Below are 15,802 nucleotides of genomic sequence, written 5' to 3' on the forward strand. Positions count from 1 at the left end.
AAAGTAATGAGAAGAGGACAAAGGATGCTGATGTTGTTGGGATTTATGTGCATCAGAGACACAGACCGTACATATTGTGTCAAAGTCTTAAAGGCTGAAAATCAGTCACTGTCACTGGAATGGCCAAAGTGTTTCCAAGGTGAAAATGAATACAGAATTTTGTACAATTTTATAATTAAACTGATATTTACCTTTCATTATATGACAAATAATTTGGCTCCTTTTCTGCAGTTCCACTCAATATAACAAGAATTCTGAAATTAAATAAAGTATTAGACATTTTAAAAAGATCATTGTTTTCTCAAAAACAAATTTTTTTATTGACAACTTCTTAAATAAAAAAATTTAACCAATCAAGTTGGCTTAAAAAAAATTTAAAAATTACTATATACAAGGATCAGCCAAAGAAGTTTCTATTAATATGCCAAAACAGCCATACGGTAAGCAAGAGAAGTTGTTAACCTATTGCAGTGCAGCAGCCAAAAAATGATATGTATGCTACCATGTTAAATGTGGCCCCTCAATTCAAAAAATAAATAAATAATTAAAATAATAAATTCCTCTGGAAAAAAGATTAAGCCTACTTCTAGTTGCATAATTTGGAAACACTCCTAACAGGTTGCTGTTATTTAATTTAATTCATTTATTTTTTCTGTTATGTTTGCTCGCTAAGATGTATACTTAATGCAGACACCCTCCCCATTGTATGTATTTGATTTTAAATAAATAAATACCAGAGTAATTAGTTATCAAATTTTAATGCTGTTTTTTAAGCCATACAAGTTTAAAGACCAAAAGTAAATATCATGCATAGAAGCTTCTCTTTCTATTAAACGGTTGTTCAAGAAAATGAAAATTCTCTTCTCTTCTCTTCTTCTCTTCTCTTCTCTTCTCTTCTCTTCTCTTCTCTTCTCTTCATCTGTTCCAAGAGATCCATATCCTTCTTAAAATGAGGCTTCCAAAATAGTACACAGTACTCGAGATGTGATCTAATCATGAGTACTGCATACTGCTCTGCAAGCCTCATTTTTAGTAATTATCATGCCTTCTAGTGAGATAATTACTACCATCTCCTTGCCAGCAAAATTCTTGTATTACATAACCCCATGAACTGTCAACGCTACCTAGCAGCCTGTCTACACTGGTAATAAAACTTCATATAAGACTGGCAATTACCTCTAGAACTCCTTTTTTCTCACTAACTCAAGTGTGGACCACATAATTGGTTTGTTATTCTGGGATTACTGCTGTCCATATGCAGTATTTGAATTTATCAATGATAAACCTCAACTCTTTTCACTTTTCATTCCACCTGCCTAATTTTTTTGGGGGATTACTGCAAGCGTACACCATAATTCTTGTCATAAGCAACCCTGCCAACCTTTGTAAGATCTGCACACTTAGTAAGCTTGATATGCCAGAAAACAGTATGGGGACCCAGCACTGAACCCAGAAGGATGCCATAACATTAGTCCATGAAGACTATGACAATTTAGAACCACCCTCTGTCTTCAGCAAATCAGTCATCCCTTTATCCAAAGCAATAACTTATCCCTGCTCCAATTTATATAGCAGTCTTTCATGTGGAACAGTGTCACAAGAGCTTTAATAAAATCTAAGTATATGATGTCAAAATTATTTATTTTTTTTAATCAAGTTCCTTTGTTACTACATAATAGCAGCTAATAAAATTGATCAGACAAGATCTCCCCTTAATAAATCCATGCTATCATTTCCGTATAACTGCATTCCTGTCAAGATGATCTTGCAGTGCTTCTTTTACCATTGATTCCATTATTTTCCCTAGTTTTCAAAGTTACAGGGCTTTAATTACTCACTTCATCCTTTAATCCCAATTTGAGAATAGGAGACATTTGCACATCTCCAATTTACATATAGCTGACATATTCAGTTTGTCAGCTCAGACAGCTGAAAAACTGAATGAGTATTTTGCATTTATATTCACACATGAGGAATTCTGGAGGGAAGTGGAGGATAGATGCATATTAAACTTTAACAGGGAGATTAGTGATTTTGTAATAACTGAGAGAAAAGTACTTACACGAGTACTTATAGACCTATTAGTTTAACTTCTGTTCTGGAGAAAATAATGGAATCACTGGAATGGAGTCTTGCAGGATCATCTAGACAAAACTGCAGTAATAATTCAAACACAGCATGGGTTTGTTAAGGGAAAGTCTTGTCTGACAAATTTGATTGGATACTATGATGTGGTCACAAAGAAACTGGATGCAAAAATAATTTTGATATCACATACTTGGATTTCAGAAAAGTTTTTGATACTGTTATGCATGGAAGACTACTGTACAAATTAGAGCAGTACGGTATTAAGGGCAAGTTGCTACAATAGATAAAAGGGGGTTTGAGTAGGAGAAGACAGAGAGTGGTAATCAATGGACACTGCTCTTCGTGGACTAATGTTATTAGTGGAGCCCCACAGGGTTCAGTGTTGGGCCCACTGTTGTTTTGTATATTTATTAATGATATTGATGAAGGTATATCAGGCTTAACATCCAAGTCTGCAGATGATACAAAGGTTGGCAGGGTTATTAATGACAGTAATGTGCTACTGCAACATGATCTAGAAAACTCAGGCAGATGGGCTGAGAAGTGGCAACTGAAGTTTAACATTGAGTTAAATTCCATTCCTTTACCCATGATAGTTATATCTCTAAGTACATCACACAAATATTATGATCGTTGCCACCTAGTGGCAAAGATCATAAAAGCACGAAGCATGAAAATAAAAGCATGAAGAGTCAATGCTGATAATGAGAATCAGAGTACTGCTTTCTGTACTATAGATAAGTAGCCTATCTAATGTGCTGTTGTAGAGAGCTATCCAATAAATCCAGAAAATTTCTTCTTCTGTGTGAACCAACAAATTTCAGTCAATATCTGGAAAGTTAAAATTCCCCATTATAAGCTATTCTGATTTAACAGACACTGTATCTGTCTGAGTTGTTCTTCATATTTTTCACAGTCATTTGGCCTATAACACACCCCTACTCTAATTTTTTGTTTTCACACCAGACTGTTTCAACATTGCACTGGACATCCATGTTACCTGAGTAAACTGTCTTAGATACCATATGCTTCTTATTTTGTACTAACCATATTCAAATTCTACATCCTGTATGTTTGAAGAACACCATGTTTGTGAAAACCTCATGTCCACATTTGATGATAAAACCAGTATGTCAAATTCATCGGATTTGTTTACTATACTCTTAGCATTGGTTTAATTGATAGGAGGGAGTATATGATGAGAGCCTTGTCAACCAACTTCGCCCTGGAGAGATTGTGCAAGGCTCATGGAGTAGAATTTTTCTTAGAATGGTCTGTGCTTCTTAACAGAAGAGACTGCTTCTACAGGGATGGGATACACTTAAATAGAAAAGGTGCAAGAATATTTTCTGATGCTATCGAAGCAGGGTTAGGCAGGTCGGAAAACTGGGAAAGCTTTAACACCCACATTATAACTGAAAATAAAATTTAACCAGTTTTATCAATTTTTAATATGAATATGCAACAACCAAAAGACAACAAGAAATTAAACAAGCATTTTTATTATAAGCAAATTTCATTCTAACTTTTTTTTTTATTATTATTTTGCCACCAAGGGACAAACAAAATACATTAAATGTTTTCAAATTTCAAAATGCACTCTTTCTGTCCTCTTCCAACTCACTGTGATGTGAGTGATGTGCACTCTAATTACAAGTGCACATCATTTTATTGCCAGAAAATGTGTGCAAACTGCCCATTAGCTATGGAAATAATACATTTTATTTATCTCTTGTTTTCACACCACTGAATAATAGACTAATAGATTAACAATAGTCACAGACAGAGGTGAAAGTGATTTTTGCACTGCTTCTAATGGAATGAGCAGCAGCCTTGAAAACAACATGCTGGGGATTTCAAGGACTGCTGGGAGTCATGAAACAAGTAAATACATGGGCTGTGTTAGGGTAACTAACAGTAAGAACAGGTGCATGTATACTTGAATATACACCAATGCTAGAAGTATAGTATATGAATTTGAAGTCTAGTCAGGACATCGAATGCAGGCATCCTTGGGATATCGGAGACAACATGGGGTCACACAGGTATAAGGAATGCAGAATTGGAATATGAGGGGTACAATGTATTCAGAAAGGACATCGTATATAATGTCATTTGACTAGTGGCACCGGGATTTCCCCCCTAACTCTGCGATTTTATGATACTTTGTGATGTGTACAGAACTCTGCAGAGGCCAGATGGTGAGTTAGCGAGTGTTTGTGAAATGTTAGTGTAGGGTTGTGTCGTTCTGTTGTTCATTTGGCCACTTAGCCTAGAGATCTGTGGAGGCCACAAACCCCTAGTTACTGTCCTTCACCACGGGGAGGCAGGCCAGGTCAGTAGGAAGAAATAGACTCTGGGATTACCTGAGCTTCCAAGGGAGAGCCCAGAAGAAAAAAAAAGAGAGAGAGGGGTAAAAATGGAAGTGGAAAAGAAGTGACAGTTGGAGACCCCCTGAAACTGGATGCCCATGCTGCTTCGGGGGAGTATTAAAAGAGGGGGTGGATATTTGTCCACCAGGTGGGAAGGGGAGGAAAAGTTATAGGAAAAAAGGATTCCTAGAGTTGTTTGTTATTTGGATGGCCTTAGCAACTAAGGCCATACTGCTCCGGGGATACGCGGTGGTCATTTCCTGACCTTTCTGTATCCTCCATATTTCGTGGTCACGGGCTCTAACCAGTCTAATCAAGAAGCGTGTGCTACGAATTCTGCTGCTCCTGCCCACCTGGCTACGGAGGCGCCTCCTAGAGTTGTGAAGGGGAGGGCAGGAGGGAATAATAGGAGGTGGAAACATCCACCCAGAATGAAATAGGGGTAGAGTGGGGAGGGGGTGTACCGAGGAGGCCATCCCCCCCCGTTGGAAATAGGAGTAAAGGTCATGGGTAACATCCATAAGGTTGCCACATGGATGCCAAGATCCACGTCAAGATGGAAGACATCTGCAGCATTCTAGACACAGGGAAAACTAACATCCTAGTCATGGAGATGCATGGCCAACAGGGAAGTATACATTAGATGTATACATTAGAATGGGGGCATGCTGACATAGCGCTTGAGGGCTATGCTGGCATGTACAGGGTTCCTCTGAATCTGACTTCCCCTGTAGTCTTGTGCCGTTAAGGCGACAACAGTCAGTTTGGTGCCTAAGAGTCCAGGCAGTTATTCCAAGCTGTGACAGCATCAGCATCCCACACCTAATGGTGTCAGCAATTCATATCTTTAGAGATGAAGTTCTTTGTTTAGTCAGGGTTGCTCTGGCAGATGAGTTGCCTTGAATTCATCCAACACCACACTGGGTTTCAGCATTGTTGGTGCACTAAGGAGATCTATTCCAGGATCATCCCATGCTGAAGACTCCAGTAGTGTCTTTGATTCTTTGGGTCCCAATTATATTCAGTTGGCGAGTCACAAAGACCACCTGTGCATACTCAGTCAGCACTTTGTAGTAGTGCTCCCGTCTAACAAAGAGATACTCTTGACCATTCGGAGGGTAGTCGATTTTAGAAATTAAATGACACCTGTGATCCTCATAGCCCAGACAGTGATACATAACATGCTCACATTTAACTTTCAGTGAAGTTACAGATAGGATCATCAGTAATTGAGGAGGTCAGGTCAGTTTATCCCTGAAGTATCCATGCCCTGTTTATTCTGAATTGAGACAGCAAGATTTGAAAGTTAATTAATACTTAAGTGTCCGTAGATTACCGTTCGTAACTTTCCCGCCTTTGTGATACAATAGTTATATACCGTACTAGATAGCGTTAGTTGAACTTCGTTAACAGTTAAATTGTACTTTTAAATAAATACATATAACGACTTAGATTACAAACATAATATAATTAATCATATATTTAACATAATTAATAACATAACATAATTAATTAATAGAATCATGACTCAGACAAGAGCAGGGCTCAAGCTAATGGAAGTGCTGTGACTCAGAGTAGAACTGAGGGGGGCAGTTGTCCTCTGACTCACAGCCTTATAAAATGTACTGTTTGCTTGATGTTTGCAGAGCAATCGGGTACGGGACATGATACTGCCATGGGGGATGTCTTTGTGTGTGCGCGATGCAAGGAGTGTATCGATATCAGGCAACAACTCAGCGTTCTTGTGGGCCTATATGAGAGCTCGCAGGACAGGGTGGATGCCCTCGAAGAAACTAAATTGAGGGGCCCATCAAGCTCGCAGCTGCCCACATCAACGCCAGAGCTTGCACTTGGGCATCATGTGACACAGAGGCAACCCTCAAGGCAGAATGCGCTGGTCCCGAAGGAACTAGCAGTTGTTGGTGACTCTATTGTCAGGGAAACGGGGAACATGCTTTGTAAAAAGGATAGGTGGAACAGGACCAGGGTATGTCTGCCAGGGGCAAAGGTTGATGACATTGTACAGCGAATATCATCTTTTAAGGGCACAAAAGGTGATATAGTTGTACACGTTGGCACTAATGATATTAAGAGTAGGAGACCGGCAGAATTACTTAACAAGTACAGGTCACTGTTGAACAAAAGCCGAGAATTAGGGTTGAATTTGAAATTGTCTGCAATTCTGCCCAGACACGATAGGAGGGAGTATATGATGAGAGCCTTGTCGATCAATTCGGCCCTGGAAAGATTGTGCAAGGCTCAAGGGGTAGAATTTTTTTCAGCCTGGACTGTACTTGTTAACAGGAGAGATTGCTTCTACAGGGATGGGATACACTTAAATAGAAAGGGTGCAAGAATATTTGCTGATGCTATCGAGGCAGTGTTAGGTGGGTCGGAAAACTGCTAGCTTGGGGGGAGACAAAGACCAATAGATTGACAGTAGCCACTGGCAGAGGTGAAAGAGATTCTTGCACTGCTTCTATTAGAATGAGCAGAAGCCTGAAAAACAAGATGCATGATATTTCAGAGACTGCTGGGAGCCATTGCGGTACAAGTAAACACATGGGTTGTGTTAGGGTAGCTAAGAATAGAAACAGGTGCAGGTATACTTGCGTGTACACCAATGCTAGGAGTTTAGTAAATAAATTTGATGAATTTGAGGTATTGCTCAAAACATCAAAGGCAGATATTGTTGGGATATCAGAGACGTGGAGTCACACAGATATAAGGGATGCAGAACTGGAATTTGGGGAGTACAACGTCTACAGAAAGGATAGATGGGATAGGAAGGGGGGAGGGGTTTTGCTATTAGTTAAGAAACACATAAAAACCAAGGAAGTGAAGCCAGTCGACAACGCTGGACAGTGCAGTGTTGAGTCAGTTTGGTGTGACATAAGCATTGGGAGATCAAAATTGAGAGTAGGAGTGTGCTATAGGCCTAATGACTCTGATGAGTATAATAATAAACTGTACAGAGAAATAGAGTGGGCCAGTAAATCAGAGAGTCTTATAATGGGAGATTTTAATTTCCCAGATATTGACTGGAATTTGGGGGCTGGTCACTCACACACTAGCAGGGCTTTTGTGGATTTATTGGATGATTGTTTTCTACATCAGCATGTTCGGGAGGCAACTAGAGGGAGTAATACCCTTGATTTGATTATCAGCAGTGATTCTTCATGCATTAAGAATCTGCAGATAAATGAACCACTAGGTGGCAGTGATCACAGTGTGCTGAAGTGGGATTTACTCAAAGAGGTAACTACCATTAGGGGTAAAGGGAAGGGTTATTGCTTCCGTAAAGGCGACTACGATGGACTGAGACAGTATTTAAATTCTATACAGTGGGACCAACTGATGATGTTACCAACAGCAAATTCAAAATGGGAAGCATTCAAAGAATTAATCTTGGAAGCTACTAGGCTTTACATACCTACTAAGAAATATTGTTCAAGGTTTAGGCCAAAATGGATGTCAGATGAACTAATGAGGCATATGGCAGAGAAGAAAAATGCATGGGATACTTATAAATTAACACATGACACAGAAGCCTATGATAGATACAAGTTGATATGCAACCAAGTTACAAAGGAGGTTAGGCAGGCGAAGGCAGATTACGAGAAATCCTTGGCAAGGGATGCAAAGAAAAACAGCAAAGAGTTCTTTACTTATGTAAACTCTAGAAGGAAGGGGATGAATCAGATTGGTCCACTTGATATCGATGGGTCAACTGTTGATGACCCTGCTCAGGTAGCTAACAAACTAAATGAATATTTTGCATCGACATTCACACATGAGGAGTTATTCAGCGAGGGGAATGCCAGAGGTGTATTCAACTCTAGCAGTAAGCTACAGAATCTTGAAATAACTGGGAGTAAAGTGGAGGAGAAACTGTTGAAGATAAACACAAGAAAGGCACCTGGGGTGGATGGGATCTATCCAGTTATATTAATGGAGGCAGCACAGGAAGTAAGCAAACCCTCAGCCATAATTATGAGAGCTTCCTTGGACTCAGGGGTGGTACCCATAGACTGGAAATGTGCAAATGTGACCCCAATTCACAAAGGAGGATCAAAGGCTGACACAAGTAATTATAGACCTGTGAGCTTAACTTCTGTTCCAGGAAAATTAATGGAGGCACTGGTTAAAGAAGCATTGCAGGATCATTTAGACAAGACTTCAGTTATAGCTTGGACACAGAATGGTTTTGTTAAGGGGAAGTCTTGCCTGACCAATATGATTGGATATTATGATGCAGTCACAAAAGAACTGGATGCAGGGAATAGCTTTGATATTATATACTTGGATCTTAGAAAGGCTTTTGATACTGTTGCACATGGAAGACTGCTACACAAATTGGAGCAGTGTGACATTGGAGGCAAATTGCTGCTATGGATAAAGGGGGAGAAGACAGAGAGTGGTAATCAATGGACACTGCTCATTGTGGACTAATGTTATTAGTGGAGTCCCTCAGGGCTCAGTGTTGGGTCCATTATTGTTTTCTGTATTTATAAATGATATTGATGATGGTATATCAAGCTTAGTGTCCAAGTTTGCAGACGATACAAAGGTTGGCAGGGTTGTCAAGGACACTACTGGCACTATGTTGCTGCAACAGGATCTGGAGAGGTTGAGCAGATGGGCTGAGAGGTGGCAAATGAAGTTTAACATTGACAAATGTAAAGTACTACACATGGGAAACAGCAACCCCAGAGCAACGTATCAACTCTGTGGTACTACACTGACAGTGGTAGAGAATGAAAGGGACTTGGGGGTGGTTGTGCAGGCAGATATGAAGTTCTCTAAGCAGTGCAGACGGGCTGCAAGAGTAGCTCATGGAGTATTGTCAATGATATACAGGAATTTTTCCAGCAGGGATAAGGAGGTGATTATTCCCTTGTATAAGGCAATGGTCAGGCCACACCTAGAGTACTGTATACAGGTCTGGAGGCCTCATTTCAAGAAGGATGTAGAGCTGCTGGAACGAGTACAGAGAAGGGCAACAAGATTAGTGAATGGAACAAAGGGGTGCTCTTACGAAGAAAGGCTTAAGTTTTGCAAATTACAGTGTCTGGAGACTAGGCACCAGCGAGGTGATCTGATAGAGGTGTATAAAGCCTTGAATGGTTTGGGCATGCTCAATGCTGATGGGATTCTTCCTCTAGCTCAGAATAATCAGCTGAGAGGAAATAAATTCAAATTGAGGAAAGACAGATGTAGGATAGACGTGCAGAAATTTGCCTTTAGCCAGCGGGTGGTTGGTTGGTTGGTGGAACAGACTTCCATCCCTTGTAGTGGAGGTTGATAGCCTAAATAAGTTTAAGGCTCAGCTGGACAGGTATTTTGAACGAACAGAGGGGTGAAGTGGAAGTGGGTTTTTTTTTTTTTTTTTTTTTGGCTGATGCTGCATAAGCTTGCTTTCTTGCATCAAATGCCTCTACTAATGCTGTAAGGAAGAATGTCACATAAGTGCCTGAGGAAAACCACGGTGGAGCCTTTTGGGCTAGTCATTTTTACCTCCTGTAAAAATCACCTCATTATTGCACCTTTGGTACTTTCTTCCCAGCGTACCTGCCATATTCTGTGCAGTTCCTCCATGACATGCTTGATATCTCTGTTGGTAACAAGACTGATGTCAAGAATAGTTGTGGCTGTACCTTTCTTGTGAAGGTAGACCATACCATCTAATCACTTTAAGATCCAATGGCAGGATGCCTGCAATTAGATCTTGAAGATTCAGAAAGGAGACACAGGAGAGGAAATGGGGGGGAGGTGTTATGCTCTTAGATAAGTAGCACATAAAATCTAAGGCAGCGCATTCAGTTGATATGGGTGCCAGTGCAATGTTGAGTCAGTTTGGTGTGACATAAGAAAGCAAAAATGAGAGCAGGAGTGTGTTATATAGTGGCGGACAAAAAAAACTGCATCACTTGTTAATTTGGAAAATAATATGTTTTGAGTTGCATTGTGAGTTTCAGAAATGTTGGAAATGTGTTTGTTAGATGGAATATACATCTCTGTGAATGAAATCCAATAAAAAGACTCCACCTGATATACCCAACTGCCATAAATATCTTCCTAAATGGTAAAATGCATAATTAATGGAAATATGAGAAATCGTGCAAATGGCAATCACGACAACCAAACATACATTTTATTGCATTTACGTGTACAAACTGAAATGGCAAGTTAATGCAATAGTATTCTTCTTCTTCTTCTTCTTTGGTCCTTAGCTGGCAGCTGGGGGAGGCGGTTGGCCACGCAACCAGTATGCTGCTGTAGGTGCCGCAGGGTTTCGGACTTGCTCTGTGATGTTCTTCCATACCTTACGATCCATGGCGTCAGTCCTGGCCTGGTTAAGGTCGAGACGTCGGCTCTTCAAGTCATTTTCCACTTGCTTGGCCCACGTTTTCCTAGGTGTGGTCCGTTGGATGCTCCATTGGGTGGGTCGTTGTCTCCAAAGGAGTGTGGATGGTATTCTGTTCGTGCCCAGTCTACATACGTGGCCAAACCATCTAAGCCTTCGCTTCTGGATTTGGTCGGCAATGGTTGGTTGCTGTTGGCATCTGGCGCGGATGGTATCATTAGTGATGCGGTCGCGAAGAGAGATGCCCAAGATCTGCCACAGGCATCGCTTTGGAATACCTCAAGTTTGTTCAAATCTAACTTGAGACAAATCCATGTTTCTGATCCGTAAAGAAGAATGGGCAGGATCAAAGTCCGGAAGAGTCGGATTTTAGTCTTTGTGGAAATGTTGGTCCTCTTCCACAGACACCATTTGAGCGAGGCGAACGCAGTGGCCGCCTGTCCAATTCTGCTGTGGATTTCCATGGTGGATGCAACTTTCTTCTCCTGGACCAGCGACCCAAGGTATTTAAAGTCCTGCACTTGCTCGATCTGGACGCCTTCGAGATAGATGGTGGCATGCGACCCATCTGTTGTCAGGGCCTTTGTCTTACCAGCATTGATCTTCAAACCGTATGGCCGAGCAATGCGAGCAATGTCGTAGAGGATGTCCGTGGCTTCAGCGTCGTTACCGGCAAGGATAGCACTATCATCAGCAAACATCAGGTCAGTCACATAGTGATCCTTGTCATATTGTATGTCCTGTCTGTTTCTGAATGCTTGCCTCATAATGGCGTCGACCACGAAGTTGAAAAGCAACGGGGAGGCTACATCCGCTTGGCGGACTCCAGTTTGGATGGTAAATTCCTCAGATAAATCGTTCTGGATGTGCACCTGGCTGGTTAAACCGTTGTATGCAGTTTATAGGAGTGTAATGACTTTTCGAGGGACATGTTCAACCTCTAGTAGTTTCCATAAGGCAGGCCGGTGGACACAGTCGAAAGCAGACAAAGTCAATGAAAACAATGACGCTTCGCTGTCCACACCGGATCCTCTCCTCCATCAGCTGACGAATGGCAAAGATTTGATCACAGCATCCTCGCCCGGGTCTAAATCCTGCCTTTTCTTCTCGACTGGTTTGCTCGCGTAATAGTATTATGTACTGTAAATCAGCAAAATAACTCCTCAGTATTTTGTTGTTCCTTCTTGAGCTGCAATTACAGCCTTGCAATGATCTATAACAGAATTAATCAACTTCTGGATACACGATTGCACAATTTCGTGGTACCATAGCCTTACAATGCTCTCCTGCAGCTGAATCTTACTTGTTGGCTTCTTCTGAGCAATTTTAGACGACATTATGTACCAGCAATTTTCAATAGGGTTCAAATTTGGACTGTTGCCGAGCCAGTCCAACACTAATGCCAGCATTTTGAGGTATGATGCACCTTAAGCGAGAAAAATGAGGGAAAACATTGGTGTACGTATGTTTTAAGCCTTTTGCGACAAGGAGACAAACTCATCATTAAATCTAAAAATAGCATAAAACTTACCAATTTTGCTGTGTGCCAAGGTGCTGAGTCCTATTGAAAAATGCAGGTTTGGATGTCTATGTGGTGATCCCTAATAATGGGTTTCAGACACTCCTCCAAGATAGCAGTAGGTTTCTGCATTCACCTTTCCATTAATAAACTTAATTACCCTTGGCGGCTCCGTAGCCAGGTGGGCAGGAACAGTACACAGCACACACTGTCTTGATTAGACAGGGGTTCGAGCCCGTGGCCACCAAATACGGTGACCATGGGATGGAGGATGCGGAAAGTCAGGGAATGACCACCGCATATCCCTGGAGCAATATGGCCTTAGTTGCTAATGTTCCTAAAAACTAAATAACAACAACTTAATTACCCCCACCCCCTTTTCTTGTTATGCATCCCCAGACCATCTTACCAGCGAGAAACTTTACAGTCGGTGTTATGCAGTCAGGATGGTATATCTCCAATTTTTGTCTTATGACATATCACTTCCCATCCGAGCCTTGCAGGTTGAATTTCGATTCGTCAGAAAAGATTATGGTGTCCCATTACTCTTTTGTTCATGAAACATGGGTTTTAGCCAAAGCAATTTCTTCTTCCTCATTTGTTGAGTCAACAAAGGCTTCTTCTTGGGTTGATAGGCATGCAGACCACACTGAAAAAGCCATCTTTGGATAGTTTGTGCACTTGTTTCAACACCAGAGGCCATCTCAAAGTCCAGTTTTAGATAAGGAGCACTAGCAATTACGAACGCATAGCTGTTTCAAATATCGATCTCGGGAAGACGTAGTCTCTCTCTCTCTTACAGCCTGATCCAGGTCTTCACTTCACATCACCGGTTTCATGCTTTAATTTCAACACCCAGGATACTGTTGACTGGTGGCAGCCTATTTTATCAGCGATAGCATGTGTAGAAAGCCCTTCGTAGCACAGAGCAACAGCTAAACTATTTTTTCTTGGTGCCAACTGAACATATGGAGGCATGCTAACACCTCTGCAAAACAGGTTACTAATGAGCATGTATACCCTTCCAACACTGTATTTATAGAAACGGCTGATGCAATACATTGCAATTACTGTCTGATGCAATAGAAGCATTATAAGACACAATATCTTTGCATTGCAGCAAACAAAATGACCATATAATCACACAATATCTTATATGTTATACTACAAATTTATCTTTTTTTAAGGTGATGTAGTTTTTTTGTCCGCCACTGTAGGCCGAATGACCCTGATGAGTACAACAAACAGCTGCACAGAGAAACAGAGGAGACCACTAAACCAGAATGTCTAATAATTGGAGATTTCAACTTTCCAGATATTAACTGGAACATGTGGATTGGTCACTCACAGCAAGAATTTTGTAGATTAATTGGATGACTTATTTCTATAGCAGCATGTTAGAGATGCAACAAGAGGGAATAATACTCTTGATCTGATTATCAGCAGATAACACTGAACAACAAATTTTGGGTCATATCTTGTTACAGCCATGAAAATAAGTTTATATAGATTCTTGGGTGATAAACATGTAAATAGTGCTTAAAACACAGAGGCAATCTCCAGGGCAAATGCACTGATCCAAAAGGAACTAGTTATTGTTGGTGACTCTACTGTCAGGAAGACAGGAAATATACTATGCAAGAAGGATAGGTGGAACAGGACCAGGGTATGTCTGCCACTTTGGAACTAATGACATTAAGAGTAACAGATCTGCAGGAGTTACTCAACAAGTATAGGACAATGTTGAAAAAAGTCGCAAGTTAGGATTGAACGTGAAAGTGTCTGAAATTCTGCCAGACTCGTTAGGAGGGAGTATATGATGAGAGGTTTGTCGATCAATTCGGCCCCTGAAGAGATTGTGCAAGTCTCGAAGGGTAGAATTTTTTTCAGCCCGGTCTGTGCTTGTTGACAGGAGAGACTGCTTCTACAGGGATGGGGTACTCTTAAATACAAAGGGTGCAAGAATATTTTCTGATGCTATTGAAGCAGTGTTAGATGGGTCAGAAACTGCTAGCTTGGGGGATACACACAGACTAAAAGGTTAATGGTGGCCGCAGGCAGAGGCAAAAGTGATTCTTGCACTGCTTCTATTAGATTGAGAAGCAGCATGGAAAGCAAGGCAATGGACATTTCCAGAACTATTGGGAGTCATAGTGGAACAAATAAATACATGGGCTGTGTTAGGGTACCTGGGGCAGATGGGATCTATCCAATTATATTAAAGGAGGCAGTAAAGAAAGTAAGCAAATCCTTAGCCATAATTATGAGAGCTTCCTTGGACTCAGTGGAGATTCCCACGGACTGGCGGTGTGCAAATGTATCACCAATTCACAAAGGGGTTTCAAAACATGACACAAGTAACTATAGACCTGTTAGTTTAAATTGTGTTCTGGGGAAAATAATGGAGTCACCAGTTAAAGAAGCATTGCAGGATCATCTAGACAAGACAGCAGTAATAGTTATGACACAGCATGGTTTTGTTAAAGGGAGGTCTTGTCTGACCAATTTGATTGGATACTATGATGTGGTCACAAAGGAACTGAATGTCAAAAATAATTTTGATATCATATACTTGGATTTCAAGAAAGCTTTTGATACTGTCGCACATAGAAGGCTGTTGTACAATTTTTTTTTTTTTTTTTGTAGTTGTTGGCACATCGGCTTCTGTGGCCATAGTGCACCTCCCAAGGTTTTTTCAGTACTTTGATCCAAGCTTGAGGCGAGATTCGAACCTGCGACCTTTGGGTTACCAGGCAGGCACTTTACCCACCTGGCTAGCCCGGTCAGCTGCTGCTGTACAAATTGGAGAGGTATGGCATTAAGGGTAAGTTGCTACAATGGATAAAAGGATGGTACAACAGAGAGTGGTAATCAATGGATACTGCTCTTCGTGGACAAATGCTATTAGTGGAGTTCCCCAGGGTTCAGTGCTGGGCCCATTGTTATTTTGTGTAATAGTAATTGTGGCATGTGATGCCATGATTACTATTACCACTGCTATTATTACAATTACTACTGCCATGATATGTTGTGTATTCATCAATGATATTGATAAAGGTATATCAGGTTTAATGTCCAAGTTTGCAGATGATACATAGGTTGGCAGGGTTGTTAACTATAGTAAAGACAGTATGCTACTTCAACTGGATCTAGATAAGTTGGGCAAATGGGCTGAGAAGTGGCAACTGAAGTTTAACATTGACAAATGCAAAGTATTGCATATAGGTAGCAATAACCCAAGAGAAATGTACCAATTGTGTGGTACTACACTCAGGGAAGTGGAAAGTGAAAACGACCTGGGGGTAATTGTGCAATCAAATATGAAGTTCGCTGAGTAGTGCATAGGGGCTGCCAGGGCAGGTCATGGAGCCTTGTCAATGATATATAGGAATTTTGCTAGCAGACACGGGGAAGTGATTATCCCATTGTACAAGGTAATGGTCGGGCCATACCTAG

This window comes from Mastigoproctus giganteus, chromosome 2 (genome assembly GCF_048544385.1).
Source record: "Mastigoproctus giganteus isolate SK-2022 chromosome 2, ASM4854438v1, whole genome shotgun sequence".
Lineage (NCBI taxonomy): Eukaryota > Metazoa > Arthropoda > Arachnida > Uropygi > Thelyphonidae > Mastigoproctus > Mastigoproctus giganteus.